The sequence below is a fragment of the Rosa chinensis genome, chromosome 4, assembly GCF_002994745.2.
Source record: "Rosa chinensis cultivar Old Blush chromosome 4, RchiOBHm-V2, whole genome shotgun sequence".
NCBI classification, from domain to species: Eukaryota; Viridiplantae; Streptophyta; class Magnoliopsida; order Rosales; family Rosaceae; genus Rosa; species Rosa chinensis.
This window is the reverse complement of record NC_037091.1, coordinates 4,451,551-4,468,535: the sequence shown is the minus strand read 5'-3', so window position 1 is coordinate 4,468,535 and position 16,985 is coordinate 4,451,551.

The following is a 16,985-nucleotide window of genomic DNA, read 5'->3' as shown; positions in this document are numbered from 1 at the left end:
ATATGTTTAGGGGTAAAATGGAGTTTCAAATTATACAAAAATCTGAATCCCATAATGACTAACTATGGTTAAATTATGAGTTGCTCACACATGGTATCACCACTTAAAGGATAATGGTGAGCAAATTTGAATCTCAGTTTTGTCCATTAAAGACTCGTAGATATTCAATATTGATATGATATTTTGGTCAAGATGATATGAAAATAATTTTTTTTGCTCTTTCTTTTATCTCTCTCGACCATGCTTATATTAAACTTTTTCATGATACTCATAATCTTGATCGAGCTTTAAACTCGACCATGGTCAACCGCAAATAGAAATTAATAAACATATGTTGTTTATTGTATGATTGAACTAAAATACCCTTAAGTTTAATAGTGTATGATGGTATATTCGACAGTAATGACTAAAGTAAATTGAAAAATTAAATATGAGAGACTAATATGATATATTAGAGAAAACAGTGACCAAAGTGTAAAATGAGTTATAATTCAGTGACAATTTATATAATTCTCCCGAGAGTTTATTCATTTAATGATCTAAAATAAAGTTTTTTTTGTGTGTCTGAAAGGAATGACGACCATCTGTATTAAATAAAACTAAGATGTACATAGTGCAATGCAAAAGCATCGAAAGAAGAGCAATGAAACATAGACGCACAAGTGCATTTAAAATGAAAAGCAACTCGGATTTGACTAAATATCGATAAGCGTTGAACTGCAATGCATATGTCATTTGAGCAGCGTAAATGTAATAATAACTGTAACCGTAACCGGTGATATGATCACCTAGAAGAGGTGATTCGCCCACCGAGCAACCGAGGGTGTCATAAAATCGAACTTTAGCTGACAAACTTTCAAGAACTAGAACCAATGCCAAAACAAAAAATGAGTAGTTGACTCGGATCCCAGATTTGGACTAAGGGTCATCATTTGGCCATTCAGCCCTAAACCAGCTAGGCCCAAAGGGCCGAAGTCCGACTTAGCCCTTGCATTAGGGCAGGCCGGCGCGACCCTTTTTCAAATAGGGTAGGATATGAGCCATGCAAATGAAACCCTGCCGGACCGTATGAGCCCGTTAGGGCCAAGCCCGATCCGGCCCTTTAAACCCTAATAATTTTTATTTTTTTATTTTTTAAATATGTTTCTCTTTTTTTAATAACATATAACTTAGGGTGGTTCTATTCAGACCTCCCAATTTTCTCTTTGGATCTATCTAAATTTTTGTCAATATGAGTGACTAATATGATATATTTGAGAAAACAGTGACTAAAGTGTAAAATGAGTTATAATTCAGTGACAATTTATATAATTCTCCCTAGAGTTTATTCATTTAATGATCTAAAATAAAGTTTTTGTGTGTGTGTGAAAGGAATGACGACCATCTGTATTAAATAAAACTAAGATGTACATAGTGCAATGCAAAAGCATCGAAACAAAAGCAATGAAACACAGATGCACAAGTGCATTTAAAATGAAAAGTAACTGGGATTTGACTAAATATCGATAAGCGTTGAACTGCAATGCATATGTCATTTAAGCAGCGTAAATGTAATAATAACTGTAACTGTAACCGGTGATATGATCACCTTGAAGAGGTGATTAGCCCACCGAGCAACCGAGGGTGTCAGAAAATAGAACTTTAGCTGAAAAAATTTCAAGAACTAGAACCAATACCAAAACAAAATGAGTAGTTGACTCGGATCCCAGATTTGGACTAAGGGTCATCATTTGGCCATTCAGCCCTAAACCAGCTAGGCCCAAAGGGCCGAAGTCCTACTTAGCCCTTGCATTAGGGCAGGCCGGCGCGACCCTTTTTCAAATAGGGTAGGATATGAGCCAGGCAAATGAAACCCTGCCAGACCGTATGAGCCCGTTAGGGCCAAGCCCGATCCGGCCCTTTAAACCCTAATAATTTTATATTTTTTTATTTTTTAAATATGTTTCTCTTTTTCTATAACATATAACTTAGGGTGGTTCTATTCAGACCTCCCAATTTTCTCTTTGGACCTATCTAAATTTTTGTCAATATGAGTGACTAATATGATATATTTGAGAAAACAGTGACTAAAGTGTAAAATGAGTTATAATTCAGTGACAATTTATATAATTCTCCCTAGAGTTTATTCATTTAATGATCTAAAATAAAGTTTTTTTTGTGTGTGTGAAAGGAATGACGACCATCTGTATTAAATAAAACTAAGATGTACATAGTACAATGCAAAAGCATCGAAAGAAAAGCAATGAAACATAGATGCACAAGGGCATTTAAAATGAAAAGTAACTGGGATTTGACTAAATATCGATAAGCGTTGAACTGCAATGCATATGTCATTTGAGCAGCGTAAATGTAATAATAACTGTAACTGTAACCGGTGATATGATCACCTAGAACAGGTGATTCGCCCACCAAGCAACCGAGGGTGTCAGAAAATCGAACTTTAGCTGACAAACTTTCAAGAACTAGAACCAATGCCAAAACAAAATGAGTAGTTGACTCGGATCCCAGATTTGGACTAAGGGTCATCATTTGGCCATTCAGCCCTAAACCAGCTAGGCCCAAAAGGCCGAAGTGAGACTTAGCCCTTGCATTTGGGCAAGCTGGCGCGACCCTTTTTCAAATAGGGTAGGATATGAGCCATGCAAATGAAACCCGGCCGGACCGTACGAGCCCGTTACGGCCAAGCCCGATCTGGCCCTTTAAACCCTAATAATTTTATATTTTTTTATTTTTTAAATATGTTTCTCTTTTTTCTATAACATATAACTTAGGGTGGTTCTATTCAGACCTCCCAATTTTCTCTTTGGACCTATCTAAATTTTTGTCAATATGAGTGACTAATATGATATTTGAGAAAACAGTGACCAAAATGTAAAATGAGTTATAATTCAGTGACAATTTATATAATTCTCCCTAGAGTTTATTCATTTAATGATCTAAAATAAAGTTTTTTTTGTGTGTGAAAGGAATGACGACCATTTGTTTTAAATAAAACTAAGATGTACATAGTGCAATGCAAAAGCATCGAAAGAAAAGCAATGAAACATAGATGCACAAGTGCATTTAAAATGAAAAGTAACTGGGATTTGACTAAGTATCAATAAGCGTTGAACTGCAATGCATATGTCATTTGAGCAGCGTAAATGTAATAATAACTGTAACTGTAACCGGTGATATGATCACCTAGAAGAGGTGATTCGCCCACCGAGCAACCGAGGGTGTTAGAAAATCGAACTTTAGCTGACAAACTTTCAAGAACTAGAACCAATTCCAAAACAAAATGAGTAGTTGACTCGGATCCCAGATTTGGACTAAGGGTCATCATTTGGCCATTCAGCCCTAATCCAGCTAGGCCCAAAGGGCCGATGTCCGACTTAGCCCTTGCATTAGGGCAGGCCGGCGCGACCCTTTTTCAAATAGGGTAGGATATGAGCCATGCAAATGAAACCCGGCCGAACCGTATGAGCCCGTTACGGCCAAGCCCGATCCGGCCCTTTAAAACCTAATAATTTTTTATTTTTTATTTTTTAAATATGTTTCTCTTTTTTCTATAACATATAACTTAGGGTGGTTCTATTCAGACCTCCCAATTTACTCTTTGGACCTATCTAAATTTTTGTCAAAATTTAATCTCTATTTTAACCCTCTATAATAATTATAAAAAAAAATTGAATATATAGAATGAATACCATTGATACGCAAGAGTCATTATTGTAAAAATACTCTCTTCCTTCGCAATTGTTTTTAGCCAATTGACAAATATGAATCATAGAGTTTTTATTTTTCATTTTTTTATTCAAAATTTGTGATGCATTTCATAACTCCATAGACATGAGAAATTAAAGAGGAAAATAAGAACGTGTAAAGAGCATATTACAGCACTTGAGATATGTAGGTGGTTTTAAATTATGCAAGAACCCAGAAATTTTTGTGGGTTTTTGGGTTGAGAACGTAGCCTCTAGCTTGGCCTTTATTCTGTACTCCAACACAATTACACTTGTAGTTCTCAATTAAATACTCTACTATATGCCTGTATTTATCCCTTTTGACGAAACTGTCGATGGCCCTTAATACCATGTATAGAGTTTAGACTTTAAAGTTGGTAGTGTGGTTATATATTAATCCTTCCTCTCCTCTCTATGTATATAGTTCCTTCCCGGACAAAAATAAAAAAAATTGATGTTCAAAGCAACTGTATGTATTATAGTAGGAGGCTAGGTATTAAAAAAAAAAAAGTAAAATACAAACAAGGACAAAATAGGAAGTTTGTTGAAAAAAATTGGGATAAGAGGTCCAAAGAGCAAATTAGGAGGTTCAACTAGAATCACCCTATAACTTATCTCTTTTTTTGTAATTGATTTTCTAAGCTTTATTTTCTTTAATATTTGTTTCCTGTGTTAAACAACAATTAATTTTGAGAGATTTAGAGAGATAGTTAATTGAATATAACCACCTTAACTAATATTTATAAATGTTATAACTTATAAGTTAATTCTAATATATATATATGTTAGCATTTCTCCACACATGATCTACTTGTGCAATTTTTTTTTTTTTGGAAAATAAAAAAGAAAAGAGTTGGTTATTGCAGATAAAATAAATTGGAAGAGAGAAAAGTGAGTTGTAGGTACTTTTTTTTTAAATTTTTATAATAAAAATATATTTTGTAAATGTTTTAATTATCTTTGTGATTTACTTAATTCTAAAAGTTTATTAATCTTCTAGGGTCAATTCTGTCAAAATTTTAGATTTTAGCTAACAAAACCTCCTCTATTAATAATAGTATAGATATATATATATATATATATCTATAATATTATTAAGAGAAGAGGTTTTGTTAGCCAAAATCAAAATTTTTAACAGATTTAACCTTGAAAGATTAAAAAACTTTGAGAATAAATTAAATTACAAGGATAAATATGACAAATACAAAATAGATTTTCATTACAAAAATTAAAAAGAAATTATCCCACAACCCCCATTTTTCTCTTCCACTATTTTCTCTCTGCAATAGCTGTTTTATCTCATTTATTTATTTTAGATTTTCTTAAAAAAAAAAATGAAAGTATTACACATGTAGGAGCATGTATAAAGAAGGCTAGTATATATTAAATATGATCAACAAAAACACTGAGTCTTATATTACCTATATAACCATTGAGCCTCATTTTGAAAAATAAAAAATAAAAATAATGTATTTATTTTTTGTTAAACAAATTAAGGCCTTTTTTGGCCCTATTTGGTCCTATTCGGAAGGCTGGCCTGGCCCTTTTGGCCCTTATAGCTCGGGTCTTTCAGGCGGGTAAGGGTTAACATATTTAAGCCTCGGCCTAACCCTACCCAACCCTAAATTTTGTAAATTTTGTTGACTTTGACTAGGCCTAGCCCGACCCGATCCTAAGCCTGAAATTTAGGCTAATCTGGACTAGGGTATGACCCAAGTCTCATTCGGATATAACTTCAGCCTAAATCAACACACCATCGCCACTAGCCAAGCCTTAGCCTACTCAGAATCCCAGCACGCCATCCGCTTAACTAACTGTAGAACAATCTAATCAGTTCAACCACCCACAAGCCGTCGACAAGAATCAGACCTGAAACCCAATGCCGGATCCTGACCTGATTCCACCATCCCTAGCATCATCTTCATCTTGACCACACACCTGAAAAAGCTCGTCGACTGATCTTGTCCTAGGAACCATCTGAGACCCTTCGGATTTGGGATAGGTAATCAAGACCAGTGTCTTCTCCTAACAATAGACAATCTCGTCCATGGATAACTCGGTCTTATCAACCTTCGCCACCACCTAGACTCAAGGCCTGACCTTGATGACGCCATCAGAAACCCTAGATCCCAAATCCTTATTCTGCCAAAGACCTCCTGTTTACCATCGAGAGTTTCCCAACCACTAGACCACTTGGCCGCAAGACCGAACCCCGCATAGATACCAGGTTGAAGCAACCTGAGAGAGGGGAAACAACAAGATCCACCGCCACAAAGGAAGTCGTGGAACAAATCAAAAAAAGAGAAGAGAAGTCACAAACCACGCTTAACGTATACGACACCAGGGGAAGTGCCAAAATTGCTCTCCATCAGAGATGGAGGGTGTTGCAAAACCCCCTACCCATAGGTGGCGTTCTCTTAAACCCTAGCAGAAAGGATTATACGGTTTATACAAGCTCTTCTTCATTATCTAAATAAAGTTATGTCTTCGATAGAGAGAGTTGCAGAAACACCCACACATAGGCGGAGTTCTCTCAAACCCTAGCAGAGAGAGTTATTAAGGTTTTACGAGCTCTTCTTCATTATCTAAAATAAAGTTACGTTAGAATCTCTCAGAGAACGTGTTAAACTCAAATGTCAAATTGACATCTCTACTACCATAAAGGGAGGTGCTAGGTTTGGTGTCAAAAGCTTCACCAAAAATGAAACTCCCTAGAATGCCCATGATATCTTCATTGCTATAAAGGGAGATGCCATGTTTGGTGTCAAAAGCTTTACCATTAATGAAACTCCTTAGAATGCCTATGATATAGACAAAAATTGGCAGATATGAAAAATATGTAAAAGAGTAATTATTGTAAAATGTAAAATGAAATAAGGAATAAAAAAGAAATTAAAAGGGTAACTTGCATCCCAGTACCATTTGGCCGGTCTAGTAGCATAGTCTCCCATTTTTAAGTGAGAGGTTGTAAGTTCGACTCATGAAAAACTAATTGTAGCATTTGATTTGTTTATCTCATAAAAAAAGAAAAAAAAATGAATAACTTGCAACAAATAAAGAGAAGTGCGTGAGATGGCTTCTATACACGTTCTCACATAAGCATTTCAATTTAGTTTCAACTCCTCACCATCACAGTTTGTATAAAATAGTGGGGAAGAAAACTGTTCCTGAGATGAAATCATGAAAGTAATATTGTTGTATCTTTTGAAATTACTTTTTATCTTCTTTTTTTTGGTCCTCATAGGATTTTTGAGACAATTGTTAGTGAACTATAGATCTGTATTCATATGTTTTGTACCTTTTTTTTTTTTTGAGTAAAATGAGGTTAGTGTTGTAAATATTATTATCTATGTGGATGTCCATGTAAATACTCATTAGTTGTGTACTTTGATGTAAACCCTACCTCTATATAAAGGAGGCTAATGAGACTGAATGATACACTTCTTCTTCCTCCCTACTATGCTCTCTCTATATTATCTCTACTTTATAACACGTTATCAGCACGCTCCGCTGAGCAATTTTTGTTTTCTTTGTTTTCATCGATGCTCTTGATCAATAACTTATATATATGTTTGATTTGCATTCCATGGTTCATTGGTTGTTATATTTCAATTATCCAAGTCACCCACGAGGATATGCACAAAATTGGATGACCTAATTGCATCCATTATCCCTCAATTGTGCGATGTGGTGATCGGCGATCAATTATATATAGATTTCATGGCATAATTCTATAAATCCCTCAATTATTTTATGATGCATGATTTAATCCTCTGTGCGCATATTCTTGAGTTGTCATAGTTACTGTACATGTAGTTGATTCTATTTAATGATCTATATATATCTACATAACACACTATGCATGTCTAGATAATTGAAATAGCATGCCTTTGATTCTATTGAATTCCAATTTCTTTTTAGAATCATGCATGAATATGTTTGTTCATATGATTGAATCAGATGATCAAATACATTTGTTCTTTTTGTAATTACATAGATATGTATAAAGCACAGGGGTCATGCGAAGGAAGGTTACCTTGGTTGATAAGGTTTCTTCTGTCCCTTTTTCTATTCTTCCTTAATGGCACACTGTTGGTTTATTGCTATATGATTAATCTTTATGACTAGTTTTTGCTAAAGACGTTATGTTAGACTTTATCTTCGACATAAGAAATCGATCAATATATATATACAATTGATTATGTATATACTACAGTTTGCAGATACATGCTTCCATATGAGCTGAGCAAATCCCGATTGGTTAAGGCTTTGAACCTTTGAATATAGATCGAAATCATGTTCTTGATCTTATTGAAATTTTTCAAAGGTTATGTAATTAAAATTTTCTCAAAGCTTAACGAGGGCTAGAAGTTCCTCAGAGTTATACAATTATCGAAACCACATATTGTGATCCCTGATCATATGGGGACCTGAAGTTCCTCTAGGATCATGAAATGTAAATTGGAAAATTGTGACATGAAGTCTCTCAAATTTATACAATTACGAGGGCCAGAATATCCTCAGAGTTATATAATCGAGTATATGAACTCACATATTTTTGATCCCCAATAATTATAAGAGGGCCGGAAGTTCCTTAAAATGTTTGGGTTTTTTGGGGTTCCCTCCTCTGCAAAGACAATATGAATTTGAAGTTCAATTTTGAACACTTGCTAAAGCTAGAAGCTACGTTCTCCACAAGATAAAATTATGTTCTTGTGCAATTAGAGGAGAGAAACAAGATTATCATATTTGTGAAGTTAAGCAGACCAGAAGTTCTGTGTATTTTCTTCATTCACGGAACCAGAAGTTTCCACTGTAAAATATATTCCATTATCTATTTTTTTTCCCTACAAGTTTCCTATTTTGTTATGTACTTTCATTACAGTACTTATCTTTTAATTTTTTTTTTTTGTTACTCATATGGACTAGCAGTCATATACTTTGAACATATGAATTTTGAGTGTAATATTTTTGAACCAGAAGTTCAAAATTTCATAGTAGAACCTGAAGTTCTAACAGTAAAACTCAAACCCGAAGCTTTGAGTATAAAATATAAATTAGTTAAAAGTGAACTTGAAGATTCACTTTAGTCACCTCGAGCCTGAAGTTTCGAGCACCAAATTCATTTGAACCCGAAGTTCAAATTACGAAATCTTAGATCTTGTAGCTAGTTCATAGAAAAAATATTCGAACCTGAAGCTTCGATTACACATATAATTCATTCATAGTTTATTTGACTTTATGTCAACTCGAACTAGAAGTTTCGAGTAAATTTTCATATGTCGATTGATACATTCTTCTTTATGTCTGCTTAAAGCATTCCACCTTAGAACTTGAAGTTCTAATTGTGCAGACTCGAGCCATAAGTCTCGAGTGAATATATAGACAATTTATCATAAAGTTTTAATCTGGGTCAACCTCAAACCTGAAGCTTTGAGGGGATTATTTTGACACCAATTTAAAAGTAAGCAGATATTTAACAGTTGGTTTATGACGAATGAGTATGAGTATACCCCAAATTTTTGATCGTGAATTTTTGTAATTAAAAGAGATCAGAACCTGTAGTTCCTTGATCCTTAATTACATGTGGACTTGAAGTTCCTCAATGATCATACTGACTAGATGAGAACCTGAAGTTTCTCACTCATAAGCTATGGTCATGAAGTTTAAACTCGACATTTCGAGTATATCATTTTGGCCAGCAGTTCAAAATGAAGTTGGTCCATTCCAATTATTAGTATTCCACAATTAATATCTACTGAAGCTAAGGTAACACCCATATCAAGAGTTGTAGATCTTGATCTATGGCTTTGAATGAGCTACTATCATGTTACCGAATTTGAAATATTGTTGCATTAATTGCCTCCTATATGGTTGGAGAAGACTTTATGCCATCAGATATATAGTGTATCGAATTTTCTGCAGTAAACTAAGGCATATGATGTCATGAACCTGAAGTTCCTTGAACCAAATACACTATTTTGGCTTGACCGGTTATGTCATCTTTGTCTACCATGTTGCATGGAATCACTTACAAGTTTTGATGACTAATAACCTTACTCACAAGCAAATTGTTTATTTACCGCATATTTGCGAGTTGTCGCTTTAATGAGACTATCCTCCTGCTATGAGGGGGAGAAAGATTGTTCTTGAAGAACGATATGAATTGGTGTGAGATATTTATCCACTGTCTCATTTTGATTTTGGGAAATATCTAAGCTGGTGATTTGATTAAAGATAGTGACAAAATTATATGCTAAATGCAAAGACCATCTGCTTGGGTTCAAGTCCCTGACCAACCATATTATTACAAACAATGTAGACTCCATTTGATTTGTGGGATGCAAGTGTATCCAATTGATATGATTCTCCTGAAGAGAATGTCATAAAACAATGTCAGAGCACCTAATATGGCTACACATACAAAGGTTGTAAGTACGCCCTTAGGGAATGATGTATTGGTGATACAATAATACATCAATATGGTTACTGCTCATGAATTAAATATTTTTGACCTAAAAGTTGGTTTGGGTCTGCCACCAACCAATGAAGATCTTCACTCCAAAGAAAGTGATAGATATTTGAGTGCATCTTTTGTGCATGATCATAATAAGATAGTCTTCCCGCCGTTAGGGGGAGGAAAGACTACTGTCATTTGAATAACGGCGTGAATTTGTGTGGATTATATCCATCAGGTCTAAAGTTTTAACCTCCCAAAAAGGGAAGACCATACAAGCCCTATAGTGCTCTATATGAGATTATAAGTCAAAAGATCCACATTCGTTACATAATTCATCTATGGGAGATGATTGTCCTAGAAGCGACAATATATGCCCCAGAAGTGGCATGGGTACCCAACATCAATAAGCTTATTATAGCTAATGCATGCATACAAGAATGTGTGGGATCTATGATTGTTGATCATCGATGATGCTTTACATTTGGTAGCTACCAAAAATCGTTTAGGGCTGTATGGATGCTATACCATGTTTCATTATAAATGTCGACAAAGTATATTATTGGCCAAATTGGAAAGAGGCAATTCCAATGAAATTGAATATTTGAAACGTGATGGAATTCTTGGACCTTTTAACTCTACAAGTTACAAAAGGGTTTATCAAAAGTGAAGATAAATCACTATGACACAATGTCTATTTATAGAGACATGAGATTATGATCATCTTCCCTTATACGAATGACAATTTTCTATAAGTACTGTGTTACATATAGCTGTTATATTGACGAGAGATTTATGGCACGTTGTCATCGTATATTATGAAGATCTTAAATATACATTGCTAAAAGCAAAATCTCAAAAGTAAAGTGTCATTATAAGCCTATTTCTTATCAAATCCTTGAAGGATTCAAATCCAAGTCCATAAATGGTTGAAAGAGCCTGAAGCTCACTCGTGGAATCAAAGAGTCTAAAGCTAGCTCATATGTACTCATTTCGTTCTAGTCAACGAGATCTAAATTGCCTTAATGAGTACTATGACGAGACTACTATCGAATTCAAATTATGAATATAATGTTGCAACATATTCTAACTTTCGCAAAGTTATGAATTACTTAGAGCTCTTGAAGAGCTTATATGAGACATATCAATACACAAAGATATTGATGTGTATGGCTAGGTATGCCATGATGATTTTTCAATGTTTTAAACTATACAAAGTTAAATGTGTCAATTTTTTTATATTGTTTAGCTATTACTTTGTGTATGAATTTGAGCATATGAGATTGTTTCTAACCTTATCATATGAGGTAAGGTTTATTGAAAATCGTCTAGTTTTGTTGCTATTGCTTAAACTTTGCAGGTATGAAAATTTGTGATGAGCCCCTATATGCAAAGCACACGTGGTCTCACTTCGGTGATAGACACGTCAAACTACTATACATGGTACATGTAGCTTATCGCATACATAAATGAGGCTTGCAACAATCAGGAGGAGATTCTCATCAGGGGGAGTATCCAGAAGCATGCTACCTAGGACATATGCGCGTTGTGCTCTTTTTGTCCTTCGACCAGGGTTATTTTTTGTCCCACTGGGTTTTTGTTACCTGGCAAGGTTTTTAACGAGACAACAATAAGCGCGTCCAATAGCATCATTCATTAGTGGACATCCAAGGGGGAGTGTTGTAAATATTATTATCTATGTGGATGTCCGTGTAAATACTCATTAGTTGTGTACTTTGATGTAAACCCTACCTCTATATAAAGGAGGCTAATGAGACTGAATGATACACTTCTACTTCCTCCCTACTATGCTCTCTCCATATTCTCTCTACTTTATAACAGTTAGTCTTTTATTGAAATTGAAAGATTACAACGATACCATGCCAAAAGGCATTAAAAGAAAATAAAAAAATGCAAAAGGAAAAGATGCAAAAATTGCATCTGAAATACAAAGAATTAAACATGTAAGAGCAGTAGCGTCGAAACGCAGCGCTGATTTTACACTACGGAATGCAACCGTGTAGTGAATTGAGTAGTCGGTGGTATGACTACCCATCGAACTCCAACGCACAATTTGACAAAAATCAACTTGGCACCGGAATGAAGGCACTCTCCCACCTAAAGATTGAAACCGGCCAAGGGTGTCAGAACATGGCCATGTTGGCAGACGATCTTTCACGAACAGGTACCATAAGCTTGGGTCTCGAATCCAATACATGTTTTGTACCTAATTAAGGCTTTAAGAGGTTATGATTTGAAGTCAAATATTCTATTAAAATAATTAATTTTCTAAACTTTATATAATATACTTTGTTTTTGAGTCTTATACACACACACACACACACACAAAGTTGGTGGTTTGGGAAATCTTCTGCTGTCATTGAAGAAATTCAATTTAGAGTGATTTTCAAAAGCTAGGTGACATATTGCACTTATTTAGAGTGATTTTCAAAGACTATGCTTAACGAAGACTTTGACATTTGTAAGGTATTTGCTATCAAAGTTAGGAAGCTAAGGTATTCAAGTCACTCATTTAATGAAATATATAAAACTAGTAGTAATTGTTGCCTAAATCATCTATTTGTTTGATACAATTGGTGGATAGTTAAACACTTCAATTCAGTTAATTTTTTGTAGAGACGATCTCTAAAGGGTAATTTAATATACAAATAGTTGGATTACCAAATTATGAAGCCAAACGGTTAATCAAGTGAATGAGTTTGTTTTCACTCAAATGTGAACATAAGAATTATCCTTCTCATATGCTGTGTGAATGTGTGACGCAATTATTATCATTCCTGCTCTGAAAGATACTTCAATAAAAGCTCGAAAAAATAGCATGGGAGTAGTGGAGTACAAGAAGAGTAGGAACAATACAGCCAAGCCATTCTTCCTCCCATTTTCACACAAACAGAAGTTTGCGTATTGACTTCCATTTCATTGGTTTTTTCTACTGAAATGGTTTTGATGCAAAAAATCGATACCTTTTGTCCTGCTTTCTGTTGTTGCTATAAGATACGCATATAGAGTTTGTTATTTAATATGTTTGATCGTGAGATTTTTTGTTTGTTTAGAAGTTTCAAATTTCGAAATTGCAAATTTTGGATTGGAATATATACTTTGTACGCTGTTGACACTTGGTTTTTGCAGAAGTACAAACCATGGGCTGTTGTATGACTTTACCTTCTGATTTACATTGCTCTGGTTTTGTTGCTCCATTGATCTTGGGTTTGTCTTTTGGTCCAAAATGCTCTGTTTACAAAAATCTTGGATTTCTGATAGTATTTTCATACAAATTGATGTACTTTAGTCTTTCCTCTATGGATACAAGTGCAAGTTTTAGATGCTTGATCTTTAGAATGCTTTTATTTTTTTAATCTTTGACACAACTACTCATTTTTGAAATAACTGTTCATCATATTTAGTTGTGAAATTTAGAAATTTTTATTTAGATTTTTGGGATGTCAATAGCTAGAGCTAATAAGTATGAATTTAATTGCTACAGTAAGCATCCACTTTAAGTTAGTAGCAAAAACTTTTTGTTCTATGTTGCATCAGCATCTCACAGAAGCATTCAGAATTTTGGTACCACTTATATTAGGTTTGCATTAGTAATTACTATATTGATTAAAGGGGATTGTAAACTAATCTTGAATTCTGAGCTGAATTTTGTAGTGATTCACTTAAGATCTCTGTAAAAATTTCAAAGATAAGACAATGTTGACATTGATGATCATGAGGAAAGAAGAGGAGGAAAGTAAAGATCTGTAATCGAATATTTGCTGAGAGAATGAATAAAAGAAAGAATCTTTGGATCAAGAGTACAATTTCATTTCATGAATGTTTCTGTTTTTTTTTTTTTTTTTGTTTCTTTCTGAATTAGTAAAATTTTAAAAATTACTGAGAATAGTTTATCTGTCAAGTAAACTGAATTTTGAATCAGAAAACCATTTGCGGAAAAAGTCAGTAGGGGAAGTGGCAATTCAATAGGAATTATGGATCACCGTAAATTGCAAGGGAAGAGTTACTAGCTCTTCTGGTATTGTCTGTCTACCTCTTCCATTTTCAATAAATACTGAAGTAAATAAATAGCAGGGTTTTTACGTTTGGGCATTAATTGTTTCCATGGAAGAGTGGAAGGGAAAACAGTTCTGGTTTTTCATATCAACGAAAAAAAGAGGAGATTAGGTATAGCTGTCAAAGAAAGAGTAGAAGTTTGAGTAAGGAATCTTGAGGATTTTGTATTTTTTCTCAAGTAAGATAAAGATGACAGAGAAGCCAAGCTAGACAGATATTTATGTTCATATGTACAAGGGTCTTATGTAGGGGTGGGCGTCCGGACCTGAAAAATCGAAAACCCGACTCGAACTGAGCAAAAAAGCCCGATTTGGTTCGGTTTTGACTTTGAAATTCTCGGTTTGGTCTAAGACCCGACCCGAATATATTTTCTCAGTTCGGTCTTGGGCCTCAAATATGCAGAGACTGAAAGCCCGAACAAAGCCCGAACTAGCCCATTTTCCTATCATTTGCCACTTTTCCTTCTATTATTGGGTGTTATTATAATATATTAAATATATTAAAAAAACCCCAAAGCAGTCAGACCAAAGCCCACACTTTGTCCCCACTTTGTCTCCCGTTTTTGCTTTGTCTCCCACTCTCTAATTATTAAATAATGGGCTTATTAATTATTATATAGCTTATCATGTCAGTATGCCACATGATTGAGCTCTCTCTCTCTGAACCATCTCTGCTCTCAGCCTCTCTCTCTCTTTCTCGCTCTCTCTCTCTGAACCATCTCTGGCTCTCAGCCTCTCTCTCTCTCTCTCTCTCTCTCTCTCTCTCTCTGAACCATCTCTGCTCTCAGCCTCTCTCTCTCTCTCTCTCTCTCTCTCGCTCTCTCTCTCTAAACCATCTCAGGCCTTAGTTCTTCCCAAATCCCTGATTATTCAAATTAAAAACCTAAAACCCAGTTCATTTCATCCCAAATTTAATGGCATCAACACAAACTTCTTCCCAAAGTTCAAATTCTAAATTTGATTCCGATTCCATTCATTTCAATTCAAGGACCCAATACGAGGAAGACGAAGGGGATGAAGAAGATGAAGTCATCATGAACCCACTGAAAAGCCCACCACATTTGACATTCTCGACGCCGTTGCGAGCTGATGATGATGATGAATGTTTGGCTTGCTTTCTCTTTGAGACTCGACCCTTCTGAGAGTGCAATCGCCGAAACCAGTTGAAAGTCGCCGGAGAAGCTCCAGCTGCCACAGCCGACAGATCTACTCGAACGAAGAAGCTGAAGCAGTGGCTTGGCTTTGGGACTCCTGTCGGCTTCAACCTCACCCACTAAGGTTTTGGACCGAAAAGCCCGAAAACCCGACACTAAACATAACGGGTCGAGCTCCTGTCGGTTCTCACATCTTAAATAGACCGAACCGGCCTGGACCGATTACTTCGGGCTCGGTCTCGGTTCTGGAAAAATCCTGGCCCGGCCCGACCCGAGCCCAGGCCTAGTCTTATGAGTTTTACTATCATAGATTCACTATAGATTTACAATTTAGAGTGTTTCAGCCATTTAGGTGATTACTGCATGGCTGATGCAGAATCTTCCTGCTTATTGTTTAAGTATGGAGGTTGAGCTGTATAGAAAAAATAGAGACCAACCACTACTAGAATTATGTTAATAGACATTACAACATTTAAATCGGTCAGACTTGCACATGATGTAAAAAAGTAAGCTAATATCGCTTTCGAAAAATACTGATTTAAATGTGTATCATTAACATCAGTTATTAAAATGACCGATGTTAAAATTTTTGTTTCAAAATTTGCAGGAACCAAATTTTGGTGGAAGCGCTAAGTGTTTAAGTGAATTTTGGGAAGCGGGTTCTAAAACTTAAAATTTTAACACTTGAAAAAAAAAAAAAAAAAAAAAAAAGGGCCAACCCCAAAAAAGGAACAGATCTAGAAACCCTAACTCGTGCTCTGTCTCGACTCTAGCTCGACCTGGAGCTCCTCCCAAAATCGAGCTCCTCCTCCTCACTCTAAGTCGCCGCCATTGTTATCGTCCTCGGCTTATTAGTCATCGACTTGATCCAGTCAGAAGCTCACGGCCCTCCCACTAGGACGACGACGCCGCCGCTGCCGCCCTCCCCTAGCCAAACCCAAAATTGTCGGCGCCAACTCGTCATTGTGCTTCGAGGAGGACAAGGATATCATCCAAGCCGTTCTAAACGGTGGCGTTCAGTCTTAGTGTCTGGAACCGAAGCTCAGCAACTGCAAGAGAGCGGCGACGATTCGGCCCGAGTGGCTTCAGAGAATGACTGGGAGGTCATGTACTGCAGGGTTTGTAGGATTCGATTACGACTCCATTCTTGGACAGTGCCGCGAGTTGCCGGTATGATTGTTTTTGTGGGCTATTGTTTTCATTTGGGCGAAATTATTGTATGGATTTGTGAGCTATTGTTGAAGTATGATATATTGTTTTTGTTTAGAGTTTAAGAAGCAACGAGTTTGTGGGTGGGTAGAAGAACTGTGAATTTCTGGAGAAAGTCAAGTCCAACTGGGGTATGTGCTCTCTTGCTTCCTTCCAATCTTTGTACAAATTGAAATTGTGAGCTATGAAATTTTGGTTATAATTGCTTTATACTATGATTTGTACGGTCATCTTGAGTTTGAACTATTGATTTTGTTATGTTTTTGATATTGGACGGCCTGGAGTTGACTGGAGAGGAAACGAGATATTGGAGTTAAAATGATCCTAAAGTTCAGAACATAGGGTATATGTTCTTTGGTTTACT